The following is an 8,999-nucleotide window of genomic DNA, read 5'->3' as shown; positions in this document are numbered from 1 at the left end:
TCCAAATGGATGGGTGAAATTACAAGAGAAGAAATCCACATTCCACACCATTGTATAACCTAAGGTGCCTCCTTTGTGGTGATTACTTTACCTCAGAGTCTGGATTTTTGTCACGATGCTCATTGGGGTGGGGAAAAGAAAAAATTACAAAAACAGAGTTGGACATATTGCCTTCATCCTGCTTTCAGCTCCAAGAGTTTATTGGAGTCCCTGTGTCCTGCCTTCCACTGAGCTCAACCAGGGAAATGCACCTGTAGCACACCAGATGTAGGAGAATATGCGGTTGGTGTACAGGTCCCCCAGTTGTCTTCCTGCAGTGTTGCTATAGGCTAGCTGCATCGCTACCCAGGCTACTATTTTTGATGCATGGGGCAGCCATTTCCACATCCCTCTGCATAGGCTGGTGCTTCCTCCCCATTTTACCCTGAATCCTCCCCTGCACCCTCATTGCTGGATTGCTTAAACTGCCCACACCTGAAAGTGGTTCCTTTATAAATGTCTCATCACTTAACTCTGTTCCAGTAGATCATCTGATTCTTTCTAGAAATATGAATGAAATAAACATTAAAGCTAAAAGCCAGTAGTGTTAGGTGAGGTCATTTGTAATAAAATAAGATGCCATTTTGAATAGTTAGGCACCTATGCAGATGCACATTGATTTAGATAGGAAAAGGTCAAGGATAAATTTCCTCAAGATTGAATTTTTATTTTACCTCATGGGGAGGGAGAGGGAAAAGATGATACCAGGACTAGAGCTAAAAACTTAAATGAAAAGAATGAATTCATTGTTCATTTAATGATAACTTAAGGAGACACTAAAATTTGGCTAGATGAGCAGATTATTTCTGAGAGATCTTGCAATTAGTACCCTTGAGATAAAATTATGGGAGATTTCATTGCGTCAGGTGAAATGGCTATAATAAAAACCAGGTTTGAAAGTTGGCAAAAAGAATTCATCGTGTGGATTTTCACTCTTAGTTCTTAAATTTGATGTAAATTATAGACTTTGAAATAAAATAAGCAACACTGTCATCAGCCATCTTTTATCACTTAAAATGTCCTTTGAGTAATTCTCTAGGGCATACAGTGAATCTACACTGAGTCAAAAACTCTTACTAGTTACCACACATTAGAAGTGACAGAAAAAAAGACTTAACTGAAATTTTCCCCAACTGTTGTATGAAAATTTGTACTAAATGTCCCCTGGGCTGCATCTTATGGATCTTGGTCCTGGATGTAACCTCCAGTAGAGTAGAAGTATTGCTTTTCTTATTTACCACTTCATACCCTCAAAAAACAAACAAACAAACAAAACCCCTCACAGATAGTAATCACTTGATAAATATTTGCTGAACATCTATGTGGGTGTTTCTTTAGCGATTGTGCTGGTTTAGTTCATAAAGTTGTAGAAAAACTATTCTCATTTGAGGGCACTTAGGTGATTGACTTCTCAGAACACTGTAAACCTAAAAGCAGTGAAGAGATTGCCTACATGAAGTAAAAAAAGACTAATTGGATCAGCCTCTCATCCTTTAGCCAAGGAGACAGTGAAGAAACTTCTTCCTGATGGAAAGCAATCTAAAACATTTTGTTATTAAAACAAGATGGATGCACTATAGAGTAGAATGCATAATTTAAATGATTCCTTTCAGATAGAATATGAAACATCAGAGTTATGACTTTCTGTAATGGCTTCCTTCCCAAGGTCCTGCAAGTTCATTTTGCCTTTTCTGTGCCTTCAGGAGTCTTGCTCACAGGCATGTAATAAAAATTGGCCATCATATCAAGGCCCAGGCAAGCCACCACTACTGAGTTAGTACCTAAGTTTCTTGGGCTTCCATTTACTGCTAATCTGCATTTTGTGGTATGTATTTTTTAAAAATAACTGGAGTCATTAACAACGCGTTCTTTCATCTGTTCATCCATTGATTTGATTTTGAAGTTGGTTCATCAGGCATGACCTGAATTCTCATTTCCATGCAAAGTGTTGTATCTGAATTTTTACCAGGTTCTTTTATTCCTTTATGTTTTAGGTAAGGTTACCTGGATAACAGACTATGAAATTCAGATTAATATGTATAACTTTCATTGGGGAATATGTTCAAAATCAATTATTGTGGGGAAATGAAGGAATAGGTTTGTGCAGAGAAAGAAAGATGCGTTTGCAACAAAGGTCTATATAACCAGAATGACCATTCAGAGTTGGTCAGACTTAAGAGATCAGGACTTTTAGATGCCCACCCCCGACACACACACACACACACACACACACACACACACATTCGCATATATAAGGGCTGCTCATTGGATGTGGGTATGTGAACTTGCCTGTGGGTGAGGCATGATCTCGGGCAATGAGGCTTGATTACATTACTGGATGGCAGCATGGCTGAGAACCTTACTAGACAATAATTCCAGCACTGGATGTCATGCACCACAGCATGTCACTTCTCTACAGTAGCCTCTTCATTCCTCCTACCATGCTCCTTCTCCAGAACACAGTTCCATTGCCTGTGGATGTGTTGGCCATATTTGCAATCATCAAATGCTGTCTTCTGGGGCCCAGAAAAGTCACACGTCTTCATTCTGTTCCCACTTCTGATGTTCTAACCAACTTCTGAGAACTAGTGTTCAACTTATTTTCCTCAAGAAAATGTATTCAAGTATCCATTTTATTGCCAGCAGGCCTTAGGTTCATAATGGAAAAAGCATTTTTAAGCCTATGTGTCCATGACTTGTTGTTAATGAATTTTTCTCTTCTTGAATTTGCTTATATTTTTATTTTTTGCTAGAGTTAATTAATTTGGGTATTAAGGATTGGCTTCACTCAAAATAATGTAACAGAAAACAATTGGTAAGATTGATTGTTATGACAATGACTTCAGGTTGGTAGTAGGAGGTCAATGGAGGATTGACGCAATTCCAAAAGTGCTTTCTTCTTTCTCAGGAGCCACTAGTATCTCAAAGTTTTGGCTTTTTAATGATCTCACTACTAAGTAGACAGTCCTTTCTGTCTCCACCTTCAACACAAGGAGCCATGAGCCACTTTGATCAGTTTAAAAATTATCACTGACTATACTGAATTTTAATATCAAGTTATGTCTTGGGTCATCAAGCTAGCCATGGCTATCCTTGAGTCAGGGATCACCTTGATCTGATCAGCAACTATCCTAGTCCTTCAGTCTAGCAGCATTTGAGTAAGGGACTTGGAACTTGATGAAATTCAGTGGATTTGGTAGAGATCATGACCTACATATGTTACTCTTTATCTGTACCACCATTTTATTGGTATTGAGCACAAAAAAGTTTATTGTTTATTTGGTAAACTGACTTTTGTGTGCTGTGAATGATAAACTGATTTTTGTGTGCTGTGAAGTTACCTCCTTCTAGTCTTGTGAAATATGTTGATATCTACATATAAGTTTTTCAAAATCTTTTTAAAAATTTTTTTGCAGTTGTAGATGGACAGAATGCCTTTATTTTATTTGTTCATTTGTATGTGGTGCTAAGGATCGAAGCTAGTGCCTCACAAGTGCTAGGTAAGTGCTCTGCTGCTGAGCTACAGCCCCAGGCCTCATATTCTTAATTATATTCTGGTTATACATGAAGGAGTTTGAAAATCATGGCAAAAAGTTGTAACACATACGTATAGTGAACATTTTTGAAGGCAAGAGTTGAATTAAATCAAGCATTCCTGATAGTATTGAAATAAAAAAGTAGACATTATCATTCGTGTATACCTGTGGTAAAGTATTAATAACTTTATGAAATAATTTTATCCAAAGAATTATAACTTTAAGCTTAGTCTTTCAAAGCTTCCATCATGAATCCATGGATTAGTGTCTGAAATTATAGCATATAAAATAAATGAAATATTACCCAATAGGATTGTTGTTAGACTACATCAGTATTCAATATTAACAGGCTTTGGGGATTTGCTGCTTATGATACTATGCAATCATAACTAAACAAAATGATTAATTTGAATTTGATGATTGAGCAAGAGTAGAAATTTTTTTATTTCTTAAATGATGATGGAAATTAATAGTTATTTTGGCAATCAGGGAAAGACTTGAGAAAAGCATGAATTTAGCCTAGAGTGGTTTAAAAAATGTTCATTTTTATACATACACCAAATTAAATTGGAAACATTTTGTGTGCTTTTCCGAAATTCAAAATATTAATGAGACTTAAAATCTCCATGCATTTCTATAGAAGACCAATGGGCAAGACCTTCTGGGCCTGTTATTGTTTCCAAATACTTTTCTGTGCTTTTTCTTGCTAAACAGGCATCCAGCAAGTTCAGTCAGCGTGAGGCATTAGGGGTAAAGCTTGGAAGGCTCTAAAAGGGGATATTCACCCCCACTCTGTATTTCCAGCTATGATTGCAACTTCTCCTCAAGGTCTTCTCTCTGGACAGCACCTCTCTCCATGTGTCCAGCTTCTGACAGGCAGAGCCTACTAAGGTTTTAGCTCCTGCCAGGCCATTGGGCTCCTGGGATCTGCTAACTACCTCCTCTGTGCATCTAGCTGGCCCTAGAGAAAGAAACAGCTTCTTGCTGTGGCTAATCTCTGATTTGCCTTCCTGTTGGACTTCTCAGATCCTTCATCAACAGTGTAATTAATTTCAGATGTCCACTTCTTCAGTTTGAGATAGGGTATGCTTTGTGTATGCCTGGATGCACCTGGAATCATATGACACTTTCCCACTTGGGCCAGATGTGAAGCAATCATGTAGTCCACTACTTTGGATACACATATGTATGGAGGATGATATTTTACAAATTCGTGTATGTGTGTGTGTGTGAGAGAGAGAGAGAGAGAGAGAGAGAAAGAGAGAGAGAAAGAGAGAGAGAGAGAGAGAGAGAGAGAGAGAGAGAGATGTATATATGTGTGCGTTGTTTCACTTGAATATAGCCTTATATGAATTTCTTCAATTTCCATCTTTTAGATAGTTCCCCATTTTTACTCACTTTCTATTGCAATGTAAGTACACAAAGATGTTAAAATAATGATTATCAAATGCCATTTTATGCATATGACTCCTTTGCTCAACCCTTAAGACATCTCTTTGGTGTATCAAACCATAACTCAATCTAGTTCTCATAGCTCTTCCTCAATCTTTCCCCTTTCTTGGCACCTTTTTAACCTTATATCCTGTGTTGTGCTTCATTGAAGCCTGTCCCATTCCACTCAAACTATCTTGCTTTCTATTCTTAACATTCAACTTCCTGTCCTCTGTCACTGTGTCTTGAATGGGGTGGCACCACCCTTTCTTATCGCATTGATAATCTTACATAGAAATTAGAATATTAATTTGCTCATCATCATACAAATACATGACTTCTCTGATCTCCCTCTTTTAATGATTGACTTTCTCTATGATTCTAATTCATGCCCAATTGTCTCTTCATTCTCAATTCCTTCTTTGGATAATTTCTCTTCTAATAAGTCCAACTCCAAATCTATGATCCTTAGTTTTCCATCTCTCTTTTGAGCTCCAAACTTCATATTTCCACCTAACTAAATGTTTTTAGCTGGTTTCCTTGCAGGTACATCAAATTTAAAATGTCCCAAATAAACTTCTTCCTTTCCTCATCATCCCCAGGCCTTACCTTTCTTCAAGAGTTCTTTAGATTTAATTAGTTATGTCCCCTCTTAACTAAATGGCTGAATTAGAAACCCAAAATTCCTTGACTTGCAGTCCATTTTTACATAAAGCATCCAGGGCTAAATATTAGCTCTCTACTTCCTGTCAATAATGTGAATACCAGTTTGCTTTCTCTCTACCTTGCAGAATACAAAGGAGCAGCAGAAGTGGACTAGAACTGACAAGAGAAACTTTATTGCACACTCATCCTTGGATAACTAAGCTGTTGGAGAGCATCCCCGACCTGTCATTGGCCCCCTTCTTAACAGTCTATTGTCAAAGCCTAGAGGTCCAGAGACCTAGTGCTGCCCTGTGTCAGGCCTATTCCTAGTGATTAGAACTCAGGGGCCCTAAGAAACTTCACAGACGATCACACAATGAGGGAAAACATCTAACTAAAAATCAACTCTCAATACAACATCATCAGAACAATTTCCTTTCTTTTGATTGGTTTATTATAATTTGTTTTTAAAGAGACTTATTTCATGATTCAGGTCCTTTTCAAAGAAATAAAATGAGGAAGGATGTTCATGTCTGTGGAGTGGGATACAGTGCAAGGACAGGCAGACTAGCTGTACCACTTTTGGAGATCTTTTTTATAGGATAACAATAAAGATGGGGCTCCCAGAGAGCTGGGTACTGACAGTACTCCCCTCAGAGTGTACAGCACTGTTATTGTACTTTCAGGAGAGCTACAGAAACTATCAACAAAGAAAGTCAATGGTATGGTTGGGATGTGAGGTGTCCCCCAAAAGCTCATGTGTGAGACAATGCGAGAGGGTTCAGAGGGGAAAGGATTGGGTTGTAAAAGCCTTAACCCTATCAGCAAATTAATCACCTGATGGGATTAGTTGAGTGGTAATTGAAGGTAGGTAGGGCATGGCTGGAGGAGGTAGGGCATTGGGGCGTGACTTTGAGTTATATAGTTGTATCTGACAAATGCAGAGTCTCTCTCTCTCTTTCTCTTTCTCTCTCCTTCCTGATTACCATGTGAACTGCTCCTCTTTGCCAAACTCTTCCTCTATTATGTCCCACCTCACCTTGAGCCCAGAGGAATGTAGTCTGCTGTCTATCGACTGAGACCTCTGAAACCATGAGCCCCTAAATAAACTTCTCCTTTTAGTCACAGCAGGGAAAAAGCCGACTAAAACAGTCAATATACCAATATTGAGTTATGAAGAAATGGAAAACCCCATAAGACCAAGAAAAAGTGACAGGGTTGAATACAAAATAAAAATTCTCCTATTAGTTATGTCCCCTCTTAACTAAAACCCTGAATTAGAAACCCAAAATAGATAACCAAAGAGCTAGATGGCTTCTCTGCTGAATTTTTTTTCAAACATTTACCAAAAAACATATATCAATTCTTCTCAAATTTTTCTAGATAATTGAAGATGAGAGAATGTTTCCATTCTTTTATTGTATGAGGCCTGATATTAACAAGGACACAGGAAAGCAAGCAAGCTATAGGTCAATATCCCTGATTAATATATTCTCAGAAATCCTCAATAAAATATTTGCAAACCAAATCTAGCAGCACATTAAGATTATTTATCATGATCAAGTAGGATTCATTTCAGGGTTGCAAGGATGGTTCAACATACATAAATCCATAAATATGGTACACCACCACATCAATGAAATAAAACACAAAAACCATACGGTAATTTTAATAGACCTGGAAAAAGCATTTTATAAAATCCAACATTCCTTCATGATAAAAACGGAACAAATTAGATATAGAAAGATCATACTTCAACATAATAAAAGTCATATACAGAAAGCTTGTGAGCTAAATCATACAGAATGGGGAACAGCTGAAACTTCTTAAGATCTGGAATAAGACAAGAATACCACTTTCATCATTTTTATTCAACACAGTTCCAGAAATCCTAGTCAGAGCAATCAAGCAAAAGAAAGAAATTAAGGGAATCCAAATTGAAAGGGAGGACATCAAACTGTCACTTTTTGCAGACTGCATGACCTTATATGTAGAAACCCCAAAGACTCTGCCAAAACAATAATGAATTCAGAAAAGTCACAGGATATAAAATCCACATAAAAAATTAGTTGAATTTCTATATGCCACTAACAGATTATTTGAAAGTAATCCCATTTATAAGGTCTAAAAAATAAAATAAAATAAAAACTAGGATAAATTTAGCCAACTAGGTGAAAGATCTTTACAATAAAAACCTATAAAACATTAATGAAAAAAAATTGAAAAGGACACACATATACACAAAATGAAAAGACACCTTGTGTTGATGGGTTGAAAGAATAAATATTGTTAAAATTTCCATACACCCAAAGTGATCTATATATTTAATGCAATTCCTATTAAATTAATAATGACATTATTCACAAGGGGAAAAGTCTTAAAATTTTTGTGGAATCATGAAGAACCTTGAAGAGCTAAAGTAATTTTGAGCAAAACCCAACAAAGTAGGGGATATACACTAATTTCTTTCAAAATAGACTACAGAAGGGGGAAGTACTGGGGACTAAAATGGAGCAAGCTATACTATATGCATTTATGAATATGTCATAATGAACCCCACTAATATATATAGTTATAATGCACACATATATGCTTTATAATGTGACCATTCTAATATCTTAAAGCATTTAAGATTATGTATATACATACACACACACACACACACACACACACACACACAGCATGGCAAACTGGGTGTGGAGGCACATGCCTGTAAAATTCCAGTCCCTGAGGAGGATGAGGCAGGAAGATCACAAGACTGAGACCAACCTTGGCAAGTTGGAGTTGGAGGCCAGCCTGAGCAATCTTGTGAAACTCTGTCTCAAAAAAAAAAAAAAAAAAAAAAAAAATTAGAAAGGGATAGGTATGTACCTCAGTGATAAGAACCCCTGGAATTAACCTTTAGCACTGCAAACACACAAGTAAACAAAAACAAACAAAAAGCATCATGATACTGGTATAAAAAGAGAGACATAGACCAATGGAACAGAATAGAGAGCCTAGAATTAAATCCACATACCTATGGCCAACTGATCTCTGAGGAAGAGGCTAAGAATAAGTCTTGGGGAAAGGATAGTCTTTTCAATAAGTGGAGCTAGGAAAATTGAGTATCCTCAAGCAGAAGAATGAAACTAGATGCCTATCTCTCACCATACACAAAAATCAGATAAAATTGATTAAAGATTTACATGTAAGACTTGAAACTATAAAACTACTACAAGAAAACAGGCATAATGCTTTAAGACATTGGAATGATTGAAGGTTTTTTGGATAATAGTTGAAAACATAGATGACAAAAGGAAAATTATGGAGTTATAGCAAACTAAAAAGCTTCTGCAGAGCAAAGGA

The sequence above is a fragment of the Callospermophilus lateralis genome, chromosome 9 (genome assembly GCF_048772815.1).
Source record: "Callospermophilus lateralis isolate mCalLat2 chromosome 9, mCalLat2.hap1, whole genome shotgun sequence".
Taxonomy (NCBI): domain Eukaryota; kingdom Metazoa; phylum Chordata; class Mammalia; order Rodentia; family Sciuridae; genus Callospermophilus; species Callospermophilus lateralis.
The sequence above is the reverse complement of the archived record's forward strand: the minus strand, read 5'-3'. Positions refer to the sequence as shown.